General features: G+C 41.2%; 1 protein-coding gene and 1 long non-coding RNA gene across 2 annotated transcripts in view; both read right to left on the reverse strand.

The window, feature by feature from the left end:
- The window catches only part of LOC115155726 (TSC22 domain family protein 1), a 93561-nt gene that overhangs the window by 58634 nt on the left and 9450 nt on the right, over positions 1-25477 (reverse strand). The window lies entirely within an intron of this gene.
- Positions 18578-19575, reverse strand: LOC115155727 (uncharacterized). The gene is made up of 2 exons (XR_003868119.1): positions 19328-19575; positions 18578-19162 (listed from the first exon to the last, which is right to left on the reverse strand). It is a non-coding gene; the product is annotated as an uncharacterized LOC115155727 (long non-coding RNA).

The following is a 25477-nucleotide window of genomic DNA, read 5'->3' on the forward strand; positions in this document are numbered from 1 at the left end:
CAATAACACGTGCTCCTGGGTCGGTCCACAGACAGTAGGCAGGCCAAAAGGGTGCCACTGGGCAGCCGGCGGCTGGTATACACCTAGGATCCGTGCTGACTCCCGGGGCTGGTAGGTTGGTCTCAAGCCAGGCAAAGCTGTTTGATAGCTGGACCGGATCTTCTTGGATAGATGGGTGGCCAAGACTGCCTCCCTGATCTCCTACGGCTTGTGAGTGTCCAGTCTCCCATGGCTTAACATCTGAGCGCTTGATTGGGACAGATCAACACTGCTGGACTCAAAAGCTTTGCTATAGGAGGAATTTAAAACTGAGATTGGGTTTGCCTGGGTTACAGCAAGGTCGGTGTACTTAGAAAGCAGGTTTTCCTTTTCTCTCAGCCGAGCTAACAGCCGGAGGATCTCTCCCTAAGATGCTTGATGGCAGTGCATTTAGGGCAGACAAATCCCTGTCCATTTTCCAGTTCCACCTTATCTGCATCTTGTGATTGTGTGGAAATCATCTCACACCTGAAGCATTTGTGCCCAGCCGTGAATAAAAACACTGGTGGGCTAGGACAGATAGCCATTATGAAAATGGAGCAGGCTAACACTAACTGCTACTTAACAGGAATCCCGGACACAAACCTGCGTTCCCAGCTGTAAAGGCGGACCAGTCGCAGAACCAGTAGCAACACAAACTTCAGCTATGATTAAAAACCATTAAATGAAAACTATTTCATAAAAACATCAAACCGAGTGTAGACAGTACACTGTTCTGTTGTGTGCTTTGCTGAAATCTGTTGCTTGATGACGTGGTAGCTAATATCTAAATGGCAGCTAAAACTCAAACAGGTCTTCAAGAATGTGTGACTACGTACTACCGATTTGAGGCAGCTCATTTAGGAGGGTAAATATGGGAGTTTGCAAATTCAGAATAACTTTCTTGGACTATAGGTTAGGCAATGAGAGACAAGTGGGAGAGGAAGAAAGAGGGGGATAAAATCCTTTTGTGCCAGACCAAGCCATTGTCTCCCAGTGACCTAATTTCACATGGCTGGGCCGGGCTGGGCAGGCCGTTAAGGAGGGCTCCCTGGCTTGGTTAGACTGGGCCTGTCCAGCCAGTGACACAAGGAGGAGAAATGTCATTGTGCCTGCTCACCAGAGCAGCAGAGCCACATGAGCACTCATTTAAGGCTGCAGCACATTCACAGAGATGGGGGGTGGGGGGTCAGGCAGATCGAGACAGTGTGTGATGTACAAAGTCATTAATCGCAGGTGTGTGTGTGTGTGTGTGTGTGTGTGTGTGTGTGTGTGTGTGTGTGTGTGTGCGCGCACATTCCTGGTCCTGACTGGACAGCGTATTGGTCACAGGAATTTCAGGCATGATTCAGCACATTATAACATGTTTGGAAAGCTGACAGACTAGGAGAGTCCATCAACACCTCTCAATACTAATATAGGGAGAGAAAGGGAGACAGAGAGCATGGGAGACAGAGAGCATGGGAGACAGAGAGCTCTGTCTCCATGACAGAGGGAGACCGCGACCGCACGACAGAGCGGACCACCACAGACACGATGACAGAGCGCGACCACGACAGAGTGAGAGCGCAACAACCAGACAGAACGAGAGCGCAACAGAACAAGACAGAACCAGAGCGCAACAGAAGGAGAGACCGAGACAGAGAGAGAGAGACAGACACCGAGAGAGGGGACAGAGCGAAAGACTTACACCTGAGCTTTATTCACAATAACTGAAGTTTAAATGAAACGCTGCTCGAATTAGAAGAGTTCCAATACAATGTGATCAAACCCCATCAAGGAGGTAAAAGGCTAGGCCTAAAAGGGGGAGCTGTGCCTGTTGAAAAGCTTGACTCTAAAATGGTGTCCCACATCTACTTGATATAAAGGTGGTTCCTCCTACTCCTATCTATTGATGAAGGAGGGTGTTATGCCATCTAAAGCTCTAAAGCCTCTGAGATGAAAAGGTCAACTACAAACACAGGCCATTACTGTCCATTATAACCCATTAGCAATAACAAGGCCTACACACGCGCACACCAATTGATCCCCTTAATGGCTAGAATAAAAACAGAAATCATCAAAAGAGAGAGATAAAACATCAAAAAGCACATCTGCACCTGGATCAAATAGTGGTAATAAATGTCCACTAACACGATGCAACACACACATTGCTGCTCTGCTGTGTTGTATGGGAGAAGAGGGAGAGACGATGAGAGAGAGAGGCTTCAGCATAATAAATGTTGTTTACATTGAAGCGCTTTCCAAAGAGAGAGGCTGGCTAGGTCTGATTCAATTAACAGAGCCCTGCAGCAGCACAAACAGTGGAGTATTATAACAGTACTTAGGGCTCAGACACACCAATGGTGTTTCCTGGCCGAGGGTACTTAGTAGGGTTGGGTGGTATGCACATTTTCATACTGTTTCTGTACCATACCGGTGTATACGGTTTAACCGAATGTGCAGACAAGGGGCACCATTTTTTTTTTTTTTTTTTTTGTGGAGACGCACAGATTTCGATCCAGGAGATGATTTAATGCATATAATTAAGAATTAAGAATTAGAATACTAATAGTAATTTAATAGGATCTCTCTGATTTAATTTCTCTGCTGTAATCAAGAAGCTTGACCTTGACATCTAGCCACTTAGTCAGCAAATTAGCACAGGGGTTCTTAGCCTGTTGGGGATAGGGGGCAGTATTTGCACAGCCGGATAAAAAACGTACCCGATTTAATCTGGTTACTACTCCTGCCCAGTAACTAGAATATGCATATAATTAGTAGATTTGGATAGAAAACACTAACGTTTCTAAAACTGTTTGAATGGTGTCTGTGAGTATAACAGAACTCATATGGCAGGCCAAAACCTGAGAAGATTCCATGCAGGAAGTGGAAATCTGATTTGTGGAATCACCTTCAACACTTTGCCTATGAAACACACCGTGAGTTAGGATTCATTTAGCACTTCCTAAGGCTTCCACTAGATGTCAACAGTCTTTACAAAGTGGTTTGAGTCTTCTATGGTAGAAACTGACCGAAAGAGAGGCTTGGAAAGTTGGTCACAGGGGGAGGGCCATTACTACTATGACGCGGGCGCCCATGGGTACCCTCTCATTCCGAAACGTTTAGTAAGACAATGCAATCGTCCGCCTTGAATATTATTGAAGCTCTGGTTGAAAAAGGCTTTAAAGATTTATGTTATACAACGTTTGACATGTTCGAACGAACGTAAATATATATTTTTTGCACATTCGTGACGACAAGTCCTGCGCGCTACAGTACATTTTGAGTAGCCTTCGGAACGCGCAAACAAGAAGGAGCTATTGGGACATAAATTATTAACTTTTTCAAACAAAACTACATTTGTTGTGGACCTGGGATACCTGGAAGTGCCTTCTGATGAAGATAATCAAAGGTCAGGGAATATTTACAATAGTATATTTGATTTTAGATGGTTCCAAGATGGCACTAACATGTATCGCCTAGCCTATTTTTCTGAGAATACCACCTCGTTTATTGCAAAGTGTGATTTCCCAGTAAAGTTATTTTTAAATCTGGCAATGCGGTTGCATTCACGAGATGTTAATCCATAATTCTTTGAATGACAATATTACATTTAAACAATGTTTTCGAATAGTAATTTTGTAAATTGTAGCGCTGATTCACCGGAAGCATTTGAGGGAAAATATTTTCTGAACGTCACGCGCCGATGTAAAATGCTGTTTTTATATACAAATATGAACTTTATCGAACAAAAAATGCATGTATTGTGTAACATGATGTCCTAGGAGTGTCATCTGATGAAGATTGTCAAAGGTTAGTGCTGCATTTAGCTGTGTTTTGGGTATTTGTGATGCATGCTAGTTGCTTTGAAAATGGCAGTGTGATTTTTTTTGGCAGGGTACTCTCCTAACATAATCTAATGTTTTGCTTTTGCTGTAAAGCCTTTTTGAAATCGGACAACGTGGTTCGATTCAGGAGAGGTGTATCTATAAAATGGTGTAAAATAGTCATATGTTTGAGAAATTGAAGTTATAGCATTTATGAGGTATTTCTATTTCGCGCGACGCGATTCCACTGGCTGTTGACTAGGGTGGGACGCAAGCGTCCCAGGTTCCCAGACAGGTTAAACTAATTCAGCCTGGGACCCAAATTAGAAATTCAGTGTTTTCCTGGGACCCTTGGGAAAATAAGCAACTATACATAAATATCAGTACATTTCATTGCACTTATGCCTAAATTCAAAAGGCACTCGCACATCTGAGCAATCATTTTTGCAGGTGCATGGTAACAGTTGTACATGAAGGAAAAAGGAAACCGCTCTTGATAGTATCACTGATCTTTAATAAGCTTACGTATCGGCCTCACGGCCTTAGCACTTATGTTTTTCCTTCGCCTCCAACCCCTTTCGATGTGTGGAACGGATGTGGGTGGGGCTAAGTCTACATAAGGGTGCTAATTTAAAAAAAAACTCACAAAAGCTCTGACTAAGGCTGTGAGGCCGATACGTAAACTTATTAAAGATCAGTGATACAATCAAGAGCAGTGTGCGGTTTCCTTTCTCCTTCATCTTGTTCAACTGTTAACGTGAACGCACTCACTTTTGTACATCGCGCTTGTCCGTACAATTTACCTTATTTTAGCGCCCCAAAAACATAATACTTCCAGATCAACTGTAATATTAATACCATTGTAAAGCACAATTTCTCTCCTTTCGAACAAAATCAATGACGAGACCTTCATGATGACCATCTCTGCATGATTCATGAAGGCAATGAGCTCCGTCTGGTCTTTTTAAAAATGGCGTGTGGGGAAGCTAAACCTATTGTGTGATAGTGAGAAGGAGAGATGTTTGGGGCAACGGCTTTTTTCACTCGATCTGTCCAACTTATCACCTATCGCCTCTACAATGTAAATAAAACAGTATAAAGAGTTTATATAATGTGTCATTACATACCTATTTCAAGGTTTGTGTCGAATTTCAATCGGGTTTTTAGGGTGGTGCTAAAGTGATCATCAGGAGTAAACAGCGGCTTTTGAGAGTCATGATAGCTTGCAGTGATGACGCAAAAAATGACTAGGTATCCCCCTTAGCCCCGTCACTGTCCATTTCTTGTTTTTAAATGATGAGAGAAGTGCTACACCTGGTGGAGTGAGGCTGTAAGACAGAATTAGCTTTATGCGTGCTGTACGTTACGCCATGACACGTCACGATGTAACGTACAGCGTCGGAGGTGTCAATTTTTTCTACTTTTCTCCAATACTATAGAGCCATTACCATGTCAATCAACGCTTGAATAGAAACGTAGTTCACACCCCAGATTTTGATGTCAACACAGTCGCTACAGTCCCATTAGTTGTTTTGCAGCCTCGTACGGAATGGGGTTAGCGTACGTTACCATGCACCTGCAAAAAAGATTGCTCAGATGTGCGAGTGCCTTTTGAATTACTGTTTTTCACTCTGAAATCTTGTAGGTATACACAAAAAGAAAAAGTAGTACCAAGTATACAATGGATCCACTACGAGAGATCAACTCACTTACCACGCATTGTGCGAGTACCCTTTCATTCACACAAGAAGACACCAACAAGATTATTTTCCCTACCTCCAACATGGAGAACCCAGTTCTGCACTAGACTGTCAAACTTAAAATCAGAAATGGGGTGAAATCCTCAACAAATGTCCTTTAGATTTAATGCTATTAATCGTTGAACATGTGTCGAAGGAAGTAAAAGAAGTTGAAGATTAGCGAACATGAGGTTATAATGAAGGAGATTCTAGGTCAAAATTTCAGCCATAGACGACACGATCAATCAGTCCATTGGGAAATACAGAGACTTTCTACAAGCAACAAAGATCAAGAAATATCAGTGAGATAGAGGACTACCAGCTCAACCAGGTGTACGCATGGGAAGGCCCAAGGACATGAGCAGAGGCCGACATGGAAACTTGGACACAGAGGCATCTGTTATAATATCCACCCGGCACAGCCAGAAGAGGACTGGCCACCCCTCATAGCCTGGTTCCTCTCTAGGTTTCTTCCTAGGTTTTTGGCCTTTCTCAGGAGTTTTTCCTAGGGAGTTTTTCCCAGCCACCGTGCTTCTTTCACATGCATTGCTTGCTGTTTGGGGTTTTAGGCTGGGTTCCTGTACAGCACTTTGAGATTTCAGCTGATGTACGAAGGGCTATATAAATAAATTTGATTTGATTTGATTTGATTTGATTTGATCCACTGAGAAAGAATTCCCTACAGACAGCGACTCCAGCTACCATGGCACACAGCCGGGTTTTTTTAGCCCGGAAGCAACACAAGGCTCCACGAAAGAAAAGAAACGATGCAGGAGAGGCAAGCGGTCGAAGAGGAGACCAGGATCACAGGCCGTGGACACGGAGCTACAGCAGGACGCAGTAATTAACCTCTCCAAAAAAGACCCTACTGACGCACAAGTCTCAGTCTTATCTAAAGGGCCTCTCTTTTGTACCTACATGTATAGATAAACCATTCAATACAAAAGTAGATCTGTTTAAATTCTTTCGCAAGATTAAACTTAAGCATGCGTTCTCAAAACACTTTTTCAGGCCTAGAAACACGTCAAAGAACTGGTACCCATTTTAAGCCCAAAGGCAAATTCTGTCCTATGGTTGTTTAACTCCTAGATAAATACCCATTGTAGGTTAGTCGAACAAGAAGCCACGTCAGTATATACGCGACAAACAAACCACATTCAGAAGAATCTCACTAGAACTGAACAACAGGTACTTAATGAATTAATGAAATATTCATCTTTGGTTATTAAGCCTGCAGATAAGGGGGGTGCGGTGGTTGTTTTAGACTATGAAAAATCTAAAGAAGAATTTCAGAGACAACTCAGCAATGAACGTTTCTATAGAAAACAGAGTGTTGATCCCACACAGGTGTTCCAAAGGGAAATATGCTCTAATCTGGAGCTCCACATTCGCTCTGAGCTACGCTAACCTTTATGTGGGTATTTTTGAAGAACGTTTTGTTAATAATGAAAATGAAAATCCATTTTTGAATAAAGTCCTGAAGTGGTATCGATATATTGATGACATTTTTTGCACATGGGAAGGAATGGAAAAAGAGCCGTCATACTTTATGGCACTACTCAATGACATTGACCCCAATCTCAAATTCACTATTGAATGTGACACTCAACGTGTTCATTACCTCGATATGTGGATTGAGAAATCAAATGGAACCCTGTTTACAACTCTGTATAGAAAAGAAACGGACAGAAACAGTCTATTACATGGAGACAGGTTCCACCCTGAGCCATTAAAAAGAGGCCTTCCAAGAAGCCAGTTTTTCAGACTGCGCCGTATATATGCCACTCCACAGAGGATTACGGAGAAAAAGCAGCGGAGATCCGCATTAGGTTTGTAAGAGGCTATTCGCCACAATGTGTGGATGAAGCTCTTAATTTGACATAGGGAAAAACACGAAATGAACTGCTACAAAAACTAAAGCTAAAGAACACTCCGTAATGTTCACAAACTACATATACTTTGAACTCGCGAAAAGTGGGAGATGCGGTAAAGAAACACTGGTATATTTTATCATCGGACCCAGTTTTGCCGGCTGAATTAAAAAAAACACCACTTATTGTGTATAGGAGAGGTCGCAATTTACACGATAAATTGGTTCATGCCAACTGCCAGCCACAAAAGAAAATCAGCCAGGATCTTTTACGCCCTCTTCCAAATGGTAGCTATAAAGGCAGAGGATGCGCACCGTGCAACAATATGATGAAGTGTGAATATTTCTGCCACACACACAGGAAAACAGTTCCAAATAAATGACATTATTACGTGTTCCACCACCCATGTTAGTTACATTATTAAATGTCCATATGGGCTCTCAAACAGAGAATCAGTGAACATAAAAATTCAATCAGGAGAAACGACAGGGATTATCCAGTCGCAGTACATTTTAATGACCTAAAGCATGACATTTCTACCTTTAGATTTTGTGGCATAGAGAAAGTTAAGATATCAGACAGGGGAGGTGATGTTAATAATACTCTGAGTAAAAGAGAATGTTTTTGGATTTTCACCCTCCAGACATTATTTCCTGAAGGTCTTAATGGTGAAATGCCTATGTATGTTATGTTGTGAATTTGAACATGAATTATGCCCCTATTTAAGATTACTCTGTTTTTCGTACGATGTACACAAAATGTAATGAAAACTTGCTCGGTAGGTCTATGTCCTCATTGTGGTTTTACAAACGTGTTTAATACGTCTTATTTACACACTTTATTTGAATATTTATAAAATGCATATTCTTATATTTGGTAGCACTTATGTTTTTCCTTCGCCTCCAACCCCTTTCGATGCGTGAAACGGATGTGGGTGGGGCTAAGTCTACATAAGGGTGCTAATTTAAAAAACCTCACAAAAGCTCTGAGGAAGGCTGTGAGGCCGATACGTAAACTTATTAAAGATCAGTGATACTATCAAGAGCAGTGTGCGGTTTCCTTTTTCATTCATATTGCACTTATGCCTAAAATAAATGCAATATAGACAAAAACAAATATCCATATAAATATAAATTAATGTTTATTTTCCCCCATTAAAAACACTAACATATCTGTCTAGCCTGTAACTGTTGCTGTTAAAATACAATAAATCATTTTCGTTCTGAACTGGAATAAACTGATTGATCACATCACACAGATGAATAACAGAACACACACAGGCTTTTTGATAGTGCAACCCTAAGTTACAGTACAGCTGAAAAATGAGCAGGCCTACTGTACAGCTTACTGTAAAAAATTATTGTTGAAAGAAAGTCTAGGTTAGAACTGTTGCTGTTAAAATTCAAACACATTTTTTATTCTGAACTGGAATAAACTGATTGATCACATCACACAGATGTAGACCAGACACACAGTTTGAATGAGAGGTGTGTGGCTGGTTGAAGTTTTCAACAAGCATGTCTATTCTGGGCTCTGTTTTTGACAGTGCAACACTGACTTGCATAGGTATGTGGTGCCAAACTGGATCAGAACATCTACTGCTTTCTCAGTCAGGCTGGAGACCGCTTCCTGCTGTAGATGAGCAACCTAGAACTGTGTGAGTGGGTTTGCCTCAAAAAGCATCTTGCTTCAATCAGTTTATTCCAGTTAAGAATCAAATGTACTTGTATTTTAAAAGCAACAGTTCCAACCTAGACTAGTTTAACAATTTCTACAGTAAGATCTACAGTAGTCCTGATTATTTTTCATCTGTACTGTTACTAAGGGTTGCACAGTAGCTAGCTTGCTTTGGCTAACGTTACCTATTAGCTGTGTACAAGGCCAGGGGATTGTTTGAAAGAGAAACTCACATCAACTACTATGAGAGTTAGTTAGTACTCCTTTATTTCTGCGTATCATCACCTGTTAAAATGACAACAATGCCTTACTAGCTGACTTACTTTTCCACTGTCGAAGCACTACTAAGCACTTCCTCGCACAAAACACATTGTGGGCGCTCCTCGTTATAAATGTGTATGAAAGAGAGAAACTCATCGCTGTATTTGCGGTTCATGACAATTGAGCTCAGCCAGAACTTGTGGCTAGCATGAGTCCATTTGATGAAAGCCGTGAGTGATGGCGAGTGGGAATGATATGTCAGTGGCTGACAGTTCATCATCTGCTGCTGAACCACAGCGCTGCGTTGTATGTGTCGCGGAGTGATCTTCAAGAAAAGTGCAGAAAAAAGATCCGGTAAGCAGCGAAGCACAGGGCATCTCCCGCTCGCGCAGCTGCCAAACAGCAGAGAGAGCACTGGACAGAGAGCGCAGATGCACTTGGCCAAATCAATTCCAGTAATAAATGAAATAATTATGAATTTACTCTGACACGTCGCAATCCATTTTGGGTCGCGACCCATACTTTAAGAAAGACTGAGTTGGCAAACCAAATGCATAGCTGGAGCCCTGAGCTGGATATAATTTATAGATTTCTTATAGTTGTAATTAACAGGTGCGTAACACGCATCCCCGTGAGGGGTGACCCCAACCCATTAAAAAATACCAATAAATGATATAAATATATCTCTATGACACACACAAACACAAAGAACAAAAATAGAAACACAGCATAGTCAAATCTTTGAAATTGTTCTGAGTCACAGTAGATAAGGAAATATGTAAATTTAAATAAATTCATTAGGCCCTAATCTATGGATTTCATATTACTTTGAATACAGATATGCATCTGTTGGTCACAGATACCTTGAATTCAAACCAGCGTATGGTAGAGAAATTAACATTCAATTCTCTGGCAACAGCTCTAGTGGACATTCCTGCAGTTATCATGTCAATTACACGCTCCCTCAAAACTTGAGACATCTGTGGCATTGTGTTGTGTGACAAAACTGCAAATTTTAGAGTGGCCTTTTATTGTCCCCAGCACAAGGTGCACCTATGTAATTATCATGCTGTTTAATCGGCTTCATCGATATGCGACACGTGTCAGGTGGATGGATTATCTTGGCAAAGGAGAAAAGCTCACTAACAGGGATGTAAACAAATACAGTACCAGTCAAAAGTTTGGACACACCCACTCATTCAACTGATTTTCTTTATTTTGACTATTGTCTACACTGTAGAATAATAGTGAAGACATCAAAACTATTAAATAACACGTATGGAATCATGTACTATCAAAATATTTTATATTTGAGATTCTTCAAAGTAGCCACCCTTTGCCTTGACAGCTTTGCACACTCTTATAATAATAAGAATGATCCACCAACCAAAAGACATCCAGCTAACTTGATACATCTGTGGGAAGCATTGGAGTCAACATGGGCCAGAATCCTTGTGGAACGCTTTCAACACCCTGTAGAGTCCATGCCCAGACAAGCTGACATGCTGAGTAGACCGGGCACGCACGCCCGTCCGCATGAGCCATCGCACATTTTGATTTTGTCCATCCACACCAGATGCAATCAGGACACACAGACAGGTCAAAACGCATGAAACATTCATGGCAATTTAGCTAGCTTGCTGTTGCTATCTAATTTGTCCTGGGATAGAAATGTCGGGTCGTTATTTTACCTGAAATGCACAAGGTCCTCTACTCCGACAATTAATCCACAGATAAAACTGTAAACCAAGTTCGTTTCTAGTAATCTTCTTCTTTGGACTTTATATGGCGGTCGGCAACCAACTTTAAGGTGCATTACCACCACCAACTCGAATGGAGTGTGAACCTCAGTTCAACTTTCAAATCAGCCACATGGGTATATGCTCCTAAAAACCAATGAGGAGATGGGAGAGGCGGGACTTGCAGCTTCAAAAATATAACCAAGTACCATTTTAGCACCTGGCTACGCAGATGCTCATTGACACGCGCAAGCAGTTTGGATGCAATGATTGAATAACGTGTGTGTGTGTGTGTGTGTGTGTGGGGGGGGATATCTAATAATAGGTTACTTTGAAGCATGAAAACATGCAGGTTTCAAACAAATAAGTATACTTTTTCAAAATGCTTAGCCTACTGCCTCCAGCTCATTGCAAGGTGGTGTGTGACGCATTGATGAAGACTGCCTTCTGCTGCCATTTGAGATGCTGCAGCAGCTCTCCCACTGTGACAGATTTTCCACTCAAAGGCTCAGTTTGCTGTATGGGTGTGAAATAAGATACACTGTAGCCTACACACACGCCAATTTAATTCCACTAAATTATGTAAATTAACCTATAGATCGATAAGCATGACCAATCAAATTAATTTACATCGACTGGTATTTCCATCAATAGGCAAAAAAAACAATTTTGCAATGGGATTATTTCTTCTCCCGGACAATTGACCAGCGGCAATTTAATTTGTTGGCTATTCTATTATTTTTTTTTTAATAGGCCAAAAGCCGGCTATTACTGGCAAACGGAAACTGGTAGTATACTTACACAGAAAGCAACACGTGCGCTGCATGAAGATACATAATCCAAAACTATTTCCCAACTAGGACCATAAATATAGCCTCTCTCCACTCCACCCTGTATTACCAAGCACAATGTGCATGCTGCTATGGTAGTCTAGTAGGAGGCCTATAATCAATGTTTGCAGACCATGACAAGTTTTTTAGTATCCAATAAAGCAGAGGACATAATTAGTATAAAGCCAGGGATCTAAACACAAGCGGTAAACACATAAATCAGCTTATAAAATCCAATACTGCGGTCCTCACACAGCTGGGACAAGACAGTCAGGACAGGTGACAGTGAGAGACTGCTGATGCCATTTTGGGTCCCAGATCGTGTTTCAGTCCTGATAAAGCAGTCATTTGTCTCAGAGCGCTCCAGGAACAAAGACACACACAACCAGACACAGACCATGAGTTGTGTTAGCCTAACTCAGGATTCTGTGTTTTCAAGCTGAAAAGGAAAGATAAATCACAGGAAAAAAGATCTTGCTGCGTTTGGTAAAAGCAGATCTAAAATGCTTCTTATTGTAAATTCTACTCTGCTTCAGTCTCCAAATCAAATACATGTAAAAGGACACATTTTGTGCTTCAGTTGCACATTTCCACTCAGATTAAATATATTTTCTCTCATCATTGGATCACCAGACAGCGCTCCGACTGTGTAAGCTAGTTTTCTCCGGTAGCGAGATAAAATGCAAGATTAACTTCAAGGAAACATTAGGACATGGAGCTGGCTACATTCTTTCTATGATAACCATTTGAAATATGATGGCTGTGCACTGTTTTTCCAAAGAAAGTCAAATAGCATTGCACTTCTGTTGTTATCTTATGAAAACGATTTTCTGCCAAATGTGTTGTTGAGCGGCCTTTCAGGTTATGTCGATATAGGACTCGTTTTACTGTGGATATAGATACTTTTGTACCTGTTCCCTCCAGCATCTTCACAAGGTCCTTTGCTGTTGTTCTGGGATTGATTTGCACTTTTCACACCAACGTATGTTTATCTCTAGGAGACAGAATGCGTCTCCTTCCTGGGCGGTATGATGGCTGCGTGGTCCCATGGTGTTTATACTTGCGTACTATTGTTTGTACAGATGAATGTGCTACCTTCAGGCGTTTGGAAATTGCTCCCAAGGATGAACCAGACTTGTGGAGGTCTACAATTTATTTTCTGAGGTCTTGGCCGATTTCTTTTGATTTTCCCATTATGTCAAGCATAAGTTTGAAGGTAGGCCTTGAAATACATCCACAGGTAAACATTTTCTGGAATTTTCCAAGCTGTTCAAAGGCACAGTCAACTTAGTGTATGTAAACTTCTGACCCACTGGAATTGTGATACAGTGAATTATAAGAAATAATCTGTCTGTAAACAATTTTGAAAAATTACTTGTGTCATGCACAAAGTAGATGTCCTAAGCGACTTGCCAAAACTATAGTTTGTTAACAAGAAATTTGTGGAGTGGTTGAAAAACGAGTTTTAATGACTCCAACCTAAGTGTATGTAAACTTCTGAATACAACTGTATATGCACATATCTACCTCAATTACCTCGTACATCAACTCGTTACTGCTACCTCTTGTATACATGTTTTTCTTACTCTGTATTTATTCCTTGTGTTATTTTTTTCTTCCATCAGTGTTAGTCTACACTTGTTTACAAAGCATATGACAAATACATTTTCATTTGATGGATCAGCATTCTAAAAGGGAAACAGATGAGGCTGTGGCCTCAGTCAGACAATTACTGCTGCTTCAGATCATCTATTCTTATCTGTTGAATGACAGAGTGGAAGTGATTCAGAGCTAGGTGGTAGGTGAAGCCACAAAGCTTCATGGTAGGCGACACCCACCAACTAGTAGGCTAATAGTACAATGAGGGGAAAAAGTATTTGATCCCCCTCTGATTTTGTACGTTTGCCCACTGACAAAGAAATGATCAGTCTATAATTGTAATGGTAGGTTTATTTGAATAGTGAGAGACAGAATAACAACAAAAAAATCCAGAAAAACGCATGTCAAAAATGTTATAAAATGATTAGCATTTTAATGAGGGAAATAAGTATTTGACCCCTCTGCAAAACAATACTTAGTACTTGGTGGCAAAACACTTGTTGGCAATCAGAGGTAAGACATTTCTTGTAGTTGGCCACCAGGTTTGCACACATCTCAGGAGGACGTTGTCCCACTCCTCTTTGCAGATCTTCTCCAAGTCATTAAGGTTTCGAGGCTGACGTTGGGCAACTCGAACCTTCAGCTCCCTCCACAGATTTTCTATGGGATTAAGGGCTGGAGACTGGCTAGGCCACTCCAGGACCTTAATGTGCTTCTTATTGAGCCACTCCTTTGTTGCCTTGGCCATGTGTTTTGGGTCATTGTCATGCTGGAATACCCATCCACGACCCATTTTCAATGCCCTGGATGAGGGAAGGAGGTTCTCAACCAAGATTTGACGGTACATGGCCCCGTCCATCGTCCCTTTGATGCGGTGAAGTTGTCCTGTCCCCTTTGCAGAAAAACACCCCCAAAGCATAATGTTTCCACCTCCATGTTTGACGGTGGGGATGGTGTTCTTGGGGTCCTCCTCCAAACACGGCAAGTTGAGTTGATGCCAAAGAGCTCCATTTTGGTCTCATCTGACCACAACACTTTCACCCAGTTGTCCTCTGAATCATTCAGATATTCATTGGCAAACTTCAGACGGGCATGTATATGTGCTTTCTTGAGCAGGGGGACCTTGCGGGCGCTGCAGGATTTCAGTCCTTCACGGCGTAGTGTGTTACCAATTGTTTTCTTGGTGACTATGGTCTCAGCTGCCTTGAGATCATTGACAAGATGCTGATTCCTCACCGGCTGATTCCTCACCGTTCTCATGATCATTGCAACCCCACGAGGTGAGATCTTGCATGGAGCCCCAGGCCGAGGGAGATTGACAGTTCTTTTGTGTTTCTTCCATTTGCGAATAATCGCACCAACTGTTGTCACCAAGCTGCTTGGCGATGGTCTTGTAGCCCATTCAAGCCTTGTGTAGGTCTACAATCTTGTCCCTGACATCCTTAGAGAGCTCTTTGGTCTTGGCCATGGTGGAGAGTTTGGAATCTGATTGATTGATTGCCTCTGTGGACGGATGTCTTTTATTCAGATAACAAACTGAGATTAGGAGCACTCCCTTTAAGAGTGTGCTCCTAATCTCAGCTCGTTACCTGTATAAAAGACACCTGGGAGCCAGAAATCTTTCTGATTGAGAGGGGGTCAAATACTTATTTCCCTCATTAAAATGCAAATCAATTCATAACATTTTTGACATGCGGTTTTTTCTGGATTTTTTGTTGTTATTCTTTCTCTCACTGTTCAAATAAACCTACCATTAAAATTATAGACTGATCATTTCTTTGCCAGTGGACAAACGTACAAAATCAGCAGGGGTTCAAATACTTTTTTCCCTCACTGTAGCATGGCCAGATAGTGACCGGTGACATGCTCCAACATGTTCTCTCTAAGTCATAACTTAAACATTCTCAAGGACCTGCATAAAGAATCATTGGATGTCTGAGTGCTATTCATTTTTCAGTTAGTGACCATCTGATGACATGCTCCCCACTTCACTCCAGTTTGTTCCAAGTTCTAAGTACTGGTCTAAACTGGTCCAAACTGGGCTGACCCGAGCCACTTTCTCTCTGTCCCTGGTGTTAATTTGGGAGCTAATCTAGATGATCTCCACACAATGACAGCCTCACACAGACTCACTCCTATGGCTCCCTGCCCTACTGCCACAGACATCACATTCACAACAGAGACAACACAGATAAGCATCTCCCTATTCAACACCATAGTCCCCTCCAAATTTGTCACCAAGCTAGGGACCCTGGGAGTGAACCCCTTTATCTGACACTGGATCCTGGACTTCCTGACATGTCGGACACAGGTGGTAAGAGTCGGTAACAACACCTCTGCCATGAATAAGCCTACAGGGAGGAGGTCATAGACTTAGCAGTATGGTGCCAGGACAACAATCTCTCCCTCAATGTCATTAAGACCAAGGAGCTGATCGTGGACTACAGGAGAAAGAGGTTAGAGCACGCCCGCATCTACATCAACTGGGATGTTGTGGAGAAGGTAGAGAGCTTCAAGTTTCTTAGTGTCCACATCGCTAAGGACTTAACATGGTCCACACACCTCCGCACAGTCACGAAGGAGGCACGACAGCGCCTCTTCCTCCTCAGGAGGATGAAAAGATATGGCATGGGACCTCGGATCATCAAAACGTTCTACAGCTGCACCATCGAGAGCATCTTGACTGGCTGCATCACCGCTTCATATGGCAAATGCACTGCCCTAGACCGCAAAGCATTATAGAGGGGTGCGGACAGCCCAGTACATCACTGTGGCTGAGCTCCCTGGCATCCAGGACCTCTATACTAGGCAATGTCAGAAAATTTCTAAAGACTCCAGCCACCCAAGCCATAGACTGTCCGGGAAACAGTACAGAAGCATCGGCTCTCAGACCAACTGGCTCCGAGACAGCTTCTACACCCAAGCCATAAGACTGCTAAATAGTCAACTAATGGAACCCAATCTATCTGCACTGACCATCTTGCACTGGACCTATGCACACTCACTAGACCAGGGGTCTCCAACCTTCTCTAGCATGGAAGTTACTTAAAAAAAAAAAAAATTAAACATCGCAAGCTACTTATTTGTATCTAGCTTTCAAATAGGCACATTGTTTTCTTCTCCTCTGCATCTCTTCCCAGGTTCTTAATGTACAAGAGAAAGTAGTGCACTGTTCTTTGTCAATATACCTAGTAAAATAATGGTTGATAAATTACTACTAAGGGGGTCCTAGGGCTGGGCAGTATACCGTACTTTACTATATACACCGGTATTGATGCACGGACCGGTTTGGGTTTCTACTTTACCTTCTATAACGGTATTTTAAATGTTTGGTTTGTTAAATGTGATACGCCGTGTGTAACGTCCATTTTTATACTTTACGCTACTTGAGTCATCCCTCTCCGCTCTCTCTCTTTCCACACAGACCTAGTCCCACCTCATCACTCAAGGAGCGCATGTTGTTGCTTGACCACAAGACACTTTCGTTCAGTCTGCATGGCCAATGCAGCACACGCAACAATGTTGATGACGATGTTGTTTCCACTTTGATCTTAATATAACGCGACAAGCGTTCTATAATTACAATATTAGTTTGTGTTTCTCACATCTGCAAACAGCTAAATTGTATTTTCTTAGTAAGTTAAGCTAAATTGTGTTAGCCACTAATGCTAATCGCTAGTTAGCTGGCTAGCTAATAAAAGTACTGACTCAGAGCAAACGTAGCTAGCTAATACAGCCTGATACCAGTACTGGTGGAGGCCAAAATCAGCATGTTGTTTGTGCAACAGTATCTTCTAAATCAAAGAGGAATAGGCGAAGCATGAATAAAGTTTAATGTAGCCAAAGACTATAGGGTCCCATAGGAAACAATGAACATCACTTTGGTTCCTACCCTGTCACAATAACTCATCCATGGCATTTTCAGTCGTTCTCATGTCAAACACTGTATTCAAAGTGCCCACTATTATTAATATTCTAACTATAGAATTATAATAAACATTCTATTTCCATGATTCCAAAAGTTCACCCAAGGGTTTTGATCTAAATCGCAATTGCAACATTTGGTTAAAAATAAGGCCTAGTATTTTTGCCCACATCGTGGCAGTGTGGAAATGATCTCAAATGAGTGCAGAAATTGATGGAAATGCAGGAAATTATTTAAGGTTGAAGTTGAATTGAACAGTATAAAACAATCTGAATGGAGAAAGACCCATTGAAATAATAGAATATATATATGTGTTGCCACCATAGGGTCACGCACTATTCATAAAGCAAATGTAGAACTTTCATTAATCAAAAACATAAAACACCGTCACATTTGAAAATTATCATATATTTTGGCCATATCGCCAAAAGTTCTGTTACATTTTTACATAACATATTTTGGGAAAATATATATGGTTTTAGATTTTGTTTTTCACTCTTAAAATTACAAATTGTTCATAGTGAAACAATGAAATTGGATTTTCTGATTTCATGTCAACGCTTACATTTTTGGGGGGGGTTTGGAAGAAAACTAATACATTAAGATTTTTAAGTGTAATTACATGACCCTCCAGCATGACAATGCCACCAGCCATACTGCCCATTCTGTGCGTGATTTCTTGCAAGACAGGAATGTCAGTGTTCTGCCATGGCCAGCGAAGAGCCTGGATCTCAATTCCTTTGAGCACGTTTGGGACCTGTTGGATCAGAGGGTGAGGGCTAGGGCCATTCCCCCCAGAAATGTCCGGGAACTTGCAGGTGCCCTGGTGGAAAAGTGGGGTAACATCTCAGCAAGAACTAGCAAATCTGGTGCAGTCCATGAGGAGATGCACTGTCGTACTTAATGCAGCTGGTGGCCACACCAGATACTGACTGTTACTTTTGATTTTGACCACCCCTTTTGTTCAGGGACACATTATTCCATTTCTGTTAGTCACATGTCTGTGGAACTGGTTCAGTTTATGTCTCAGTTGTTGAATCTTATGTTCATACAAATATTTACACGTTAAGTTTGCTGAAAATAAACGCAGTTGACAGTGAGGACGTTTCTTTTTTTGCTGAAAATAAACGCAGTTGACAGTGAGAGGACGTTTCTTTTTTTTGCTGAGTTTACATACCACTTTCAGTCTACAACATCTTCCATTAACTACCTCTTAATGTAAGAGTCACACACATCATGCAACACTCACAAATGTACATAGTGGCTCAGAGGAGGGCTAAGATGGCATGTATCCTGCTGTCTCCCAGAAGAGAGAGAGAGCGAGAGGAGAGATTCCCACATGAAGACAAGACACTGACAGTGGACTGTAGATGAGCAACGGTGAGGTTAGAGCAGGCCATTAAAATAAACATACCAAGCTGCCTGCCCTGTCCTGCCTGGCTGTCTAGCGGTCATTAATCTGTTGGACCAAACAAAGACCGAATGGCCTGGCTCTGCTCATTAGAACAAAGAGGAGTCCTGGCCTACGACACAGTGTTGCTGGCTGCTCTACGACAGTAATTTATAGTCTACATGGAGAAAAACTTGCATCACAGAGGTCTTCTTCAGGTGACCTTTTCTTCTTATGCCTTAATTGGTTTTCACAGCATCATTAGCCTACATCATGACTGCCCAAACCTTTTCCTGGAGATCTACTGTCCTGTAGGTTCAGTCCAACCCTAATTTAACACACCTGATTCAGCTAGTTAATCTCTTGTTGAGCAGCTAATTAGTAGAATCAGGTGTGTTAAATTAGGGTTCAACTGAAAACCCACAGGACAGTAGATCTCCAGGAAGTGGGTTTGGCAGCCCTGGTCTACATGGAAGAGGAGTGACATGTCCTTTACAAAACAATGACTGCCACTTGTATCAGTCATGGTAAACTAGAAGAAACTCCAAAATAGCCCAACCTAACAACACCGCAATTCACTGTGAGAGGTTTTCATCATTATGTTCAACAACAGAGTTAGGGCTGTGAATGTTGTGAAAAAACTCCTGGTCCTAATAAAGAGATGCATATCAGTGAAATTGAGGAATCTGCCGGCACAAGAACAATCCAATGTGTCTATTATTGGCTAAGGACAAGAGCCATAGGTACTTGCAGGGTTTGCAACCAAAAAGATAACGCGATGAAACCTTGTGTTTTGAATGGGATCCAACTAAACAGAAAAAAAAAACATCAGCAATATGACTCCATATGCCTTGCATTTGACAGTGGTAAAAATCAGGCCACTATGAGCATTGAGGATGAGAGGGAAAACGGTGGAAGGCATGTTGTCAATTAGCCTAGTACAATCGAGGCAGAACAGTCATCTAGTACTATAGAGGCAGAACAGTCCTAGTAGGCAGTCATTTGCTCTCTCTCTCCTAACACTAACACCCTGGTTGAGTGTGCAGCAAATGTAATGAGGTTACCACTGAGTTAGGGTTGAACAATATTATGGTAGTTTCAGATATCAAAGATGATTGACAGCCATCGTCGATGGTGACAGACGATGTATAGCCTATTTCAACTTGACTGGCACCACACAGTAAAGAGCAGAATGCAACAGAACAATGTACACAGAGCTAAGATATTCACCATTAGCAGCGCAAAATGTCCAGTCAGAAAATGTGTTCAGTTTTTTCTCTCAATGTCAGATGTTCTGGGCCATATAGTTGGAACCTTTCTTTTGTTTGTTTTGTGGACGCTCAAGTGTCTACTTATTTTAAAAGTCAAATTTTGTATTTTATCTCCATTGGATATGAATATGACTTCAGTTGTAATGCATGCTGACTTTCTCCGGCCGTGATACTTCATGATCAAACAAAACATTTATCTAACGGCGAGCTAAGCGCTCTCTGAAAGTTTTAAGTTGCTTCAGAATAGCCTAAAAACATGATAGGCAGATAGCCTAGTGGTTAGAGCGTTGGGCCAGTAACTGAAAGTTTTCTGGAACGAATCCCTGAGCTGACAACGTAAAAATCTGACGTTCTGCCCCTGAGCAAGGCAGTTAACCCACTGTTCCCTGAAGACGTGGATGTCGATTAAGGCAGACACCCGCACCGCTCCGATTCAGAGGGGTTGGGTTAAATGCGGAAGACACATTTCATTTGAAGGCATTCAGTTGTACAACTGACTAGGTATCCCCCTTTCCCTTAATAATGAGAGAAGTAGAACAAACACCAGAAAGATAGAACAAGTAGTTTGAACAAACCTTACAGTTGAGCAAAGCATAGTCTACCATACAAGATATGATGCATGCATCCCTCTTACCTGTCGTTGCAAACCAAATGGCCAAAAGCAATATTAATTCAAATAGCCTGTCAAAAGCATTAAGACAAGGTAAAGTTAAGAGCATTTCCCAAATAGGCTATTCTAATAGTGTTTAGTGTCTTAACTAGAATATGCATATAATTGTTTGATTTGGATAGAAAACACCCTAAAGTTTCTAAAACTGTTTGAATGGTGTCTGTGAGTATAACAGAACTCATTTGGCAGGCCAAACCCTGAGAAGATTCCAAACAGGAAGCGCTCTCTGACCATTTCATGGCCTTCTTGATCATCTCTAACCAAAACAGGGGATCTCTGGCATAACGTGACATTTTCTAACGCTCCCACAGGCTCTCAGAAGGCGCCAGAACGATGAATGGTGACTTTGCAGGCCATGGCTGAAAAACAGTAGCGCATTTGGATAGTGGTCGATCTGAGAACAATGAGACTGAGGCGCGTGCACGAGCCGACACCATGTTTTTATTTTTTCGTCTTTGAACGAAAACAGGGTTTCCCGGTCGGAATATTATCGCTTTTTTTACGAGAAAAATCGCATAAAAATTTATTTTAAGCAGCGTTTGACATGCTTCGAAGTACGGTAATGGAATATTTTGAATTTTTTTGGTCACGAAACGCGTCGGGCGCGTCACCCTTCTTTACCCTTCGGATAGTGTCTTGAACGCACGAACAAACCGCCGCTATTTGGATATAACTATGGATTATTTGGAACCAAACCAACATTTGTTATTGAAGTAGAAGTCCTGGGAGTGCATTCTGACGAAGAACAGCAAAGGTAATCCAATTTTTCTAATAGTAATTCTGAGTTTGGTGAGTACCACACTTGGTGGGTGTCAAAATAGCTAGCCTGTGATGGCCGGGCTATCTACTCAGAATATTGCAAAATGTGCTTTCACCGAAAAGCTATTTTAAATTCGGACATAGCGATTGCATAAAGGAGTTCTGTATCTATAATTCTTAAAATAATTGTTATGTTTTTTGTGAACATTTATCGTGAGTAATTTAGTAAATTCACCGGAAGTGTTCGGTGGGAATGCTAGTCACATGCTAATGTAAAAAGCTGGTTTTTGATATAAATATGAACTTGATTGAACAAAACATGCATGTATTGTATAACATAAAGTCCTAGGAGTGTCATCTGATGAAGATCATCAAAGGTTAGTGCTGCATTTAGCTGTGATTTTGGTTTATGTGACATTATATGCTAGCTTGAAAAATGGGTGTCTGATTATTTCTGGCTGGGTACTCTGCTGACATAATCTAATGTTTTGCTTTCGTTGTAAAGCCTTTTTGAAATCGGACAGTGTGGTTAGATTAACGAGAGTCTTGTCTTTAAAATGGTGTAAAATAGTCATATGTTTGAGAAATTGAAGTAATAGCATTTCTAAGGTATTTGAATATCGCGCCACGGGATTCCACTGGCTGTTGAGTAGGTGGGACGAGCCCATAGAGGTTAAAGTTGCCGCTTTCAAATGGGAACAATTGTGAAAGTCAGAGTCTAGGCGATTCTCTATCACAGCTTTATTTTGAATGACAAATATCACATGCAACAAGGTATGAAATTGAGCAAAAAATATCAAGAGGGAAAAATATTTGGTATGGACCCTCAGATCATCAACATTTCTACAGCTGCATCATTGAGAGCATCTTGACTTGCTGAATCACCACGGCAACTGAAAGGCACACGACCGCAAGGCGCTACAGAGGATGGTGAGTACGGCCCAGTAAATCACTGGGGCCGAGCTCCCTGCCATCCAGGACCTCTATAGCAGGCGATGTCAGAGATTGTCAAAGACTCCAGTAGGGCTGGGCAATATGGCCTGAAAATCATATCTAAATTTATGAGTAATTCACAATATATACAGTGCCTTCTGAAAGTATTCACACCCCTGAAATGTTCCACATTTTGTTGTGTTACAGCCTGAATTTAAAATGGATTAAAATAGATCCCTTTGAGCATGGTGGCGTGATTAATTACACTTTGGATGGTGTATCAATACACCTAGTTACTACAAAGACACAGGTGTCCTTCCTAACTTATTTGCCAGAGAGGAAGGAAACCGCACATTGATTTCACCATGAGGCCAATCTTGACTTTAAAGGCTGTGATAGGAGAAAACTGAAGATAGATCAACAACATTGTAGTTACTCCACAATATTAACCAAATTGACAGAGTGAAAAGGAGGCCTACACAGAATACATATATTCCAAAACATGCATCTTGTTTGCAACAAGGCACTAAAGTAATACTGCCAAAATGTGATAAAACAATTAACACTTTGTATTCAGGACAAAAAGGTATGTTTGGGGCCAGCACACCTCTCCACATTTTCAAGCATAGTGGTGGCTGCATTATGACATGGGTATGCTTGCAATCGTTAACGACAGGAGAGTTTCAGGATAAAAAAGAAACAGAATGGAGCTAAGTACAAGCAAAATCCTAGAGGTTAACCTAGTTCAGTCTGCTTTCTACCAGACACTGGGAGATGAATTCACCTTTCAGCAGGACAATAACCTAAAACAAGGCCAAATCTAGACTGGAATTGCTTGCCAAGACAGTGAATCTCCCTGAGTGATAAAGCTTGAAGAACTAAGAAAATACTAAATGTGCAAATATTGTACAATCCAGGTGTGGCAAGCTCTTAAGACAATTAGCCAAAAAGAGTCACAGCTGTAGTCGCTGCCAAAGGTGATTCTAACATGTATAAATTCAGGGGTGTGAATACTTATGTAAATTAGATTTCTTTATTTCATTTTCAATAAAATTAGCAAACATTTCAAAAATATGTTTTTACTTTGTCCTTTGTGTTTAGATGGGTGAGCAAAATAATTGTATCAATTTTGAATTCAGGCTGTATCAACAAAATGTGGAATAAGACAAGGGTTATGAATACTTTCTGAAGGCACTGGACCTAGATTTTTCAAGGTTCGCTCCAAATAAGCTTTGTTGCACAATTAAAAGGTCAATACACTGCATATCAAACAGTCAGGAATAATGTAATGAATTCAGGGCTTGTAAAATTATAAATAGGCTAAATATAAGCCTTCGACCATAAGACCCACTAAAAATGTTATCAAAATAGCTTAAACCTGCTTTTTTGCAATAGTCACTGATCTTACTTTTAAGTCTATGAAAAGGACAATTTGTTACAAATTTAACCAGAACCATGCACATCCACTAATGATGACCAACGTATTGTAGCAGGCATAGAAAATGAACACAGGTCTCAAACAATCTCTCAAGCACAAGCTAACGTGCTAGTGATGGGCCAGCCAATATTTATATTTAAAGTTAAGCCAACTTTGATATATTCGCTTGCTAACAAGGTAGAACAGTTGAAATCTTATGAATAGGCTTACATCCTCCTGTCATTCTCCAACTGTTCAAACAACATAGCCTGTTCACTTTGTTTAGATTGTTGAAATCAAGTGGCCTACATGGATAAGATGCTTATTTCTCAGAATTAGAACAGATTGCCAATTCCTGATATAAATTAGTACCGTAAGCGCACCTGAATATAAGCCGCACCCACTGAATTAATTTTTTGTAATTTATTTTGAACATAAATAAGCCGCACGTCATTAAGCCGCAGGTGCCTACCGGTACATTGAAACAAATGAACTTTACACAGGCTTTAACGAAACACGGCTTGTAACAAAAAAAAAATAATTAGCAGTAAGCTTTCGTTGTCTTTTTGCACGGAGTCAATTCCTCACACTGCTGTTTCCAACGTCTTATCATCGACTCATTAAGACCAAGCTCCCGTGCAGCAGCTCTATTTCCTTTTCCAAAAGCCAGATCAATCGCCTTCAACTTGAAAGCTGCATCATATGCATTTCTCCGTGTCTTTGCCATGATGAGGGTGACAAAATGACTACCGTAATCAGAATGATGGGAAGTTTGAGAGCGCTCGATTTAATCTAAACAGTAAACAAAAAAGTTGTTTGACCTTAACCCGTTCGGCAATTTCATTGGTCTAATGAAAGCTTCATGCCGCCAAAAAACTGGGCACGTCACAGAATGTGTTTTTTTTTGTAGAAAAAAAATGTAAAGCAGGAAAAATCCATATATTAGCCGCGTCATTGTTTAAGCCGCGAGGTTCAAAGCTGGGAAAAAAGTTGCGGCTTATAGTCCGGAATTTACGGTATTTTATTGCTCATTTATAAAAAACACTGACTAGACAGCTAGCACATACGTCTGTGGCAAAAATGCTGCTAGTGGTACCGCAATGACACGCGCAACAGAAACTGAGCATACATTTTCCACAATCATGTTCATTCATACTCTCATTTTGGTATGGTCTGCTCTACATAAAAAGGGTATCATTAGAAAGGTTAACTTCTCTATTACAGTAAAATAATATCTGTTTCAGTGTCCATATGACCCATTCTGTTGGACCAAACCTCAAATGCTAGAGAGTTTAAACTGCTTGTTGTCAGAGTGGAAGAAGTGATCTTTCGTCGTCGTTGATGTGAGTGACAGAGTAAGGGGCTTGGTGTCTGTGTGCGAGTGGGAAGGTGCGCCGTGCGAATTAATTCAATATATCGCCCAGCCCTAGACTCCAGCCACCCATGTCATAGACTTCTCTCTGCTACCGCATGGCAAGCGGTACTAATGTACAAAGTCTGGAACCAACAGGACCCTGAACAGCTTCTAACCCCCAAGCCATAAGACTGCTAAATAGCTAATCAAATGGC

Source organism: Salmo trutta, chromosome 20, assembly GCF_901001165.1.
Source record: "Salmo trutta chromosome 20, fSalTru1.1, whole genome shotgun sequence".
In the NCBI taxonomy this organism is placed as follows: domain Eukaryota; kingdom Metazoa; phylum Chordata; class Actinopteri; order Salmoniformes; family Salmonidae; genus Salmo; species Salmo trutta.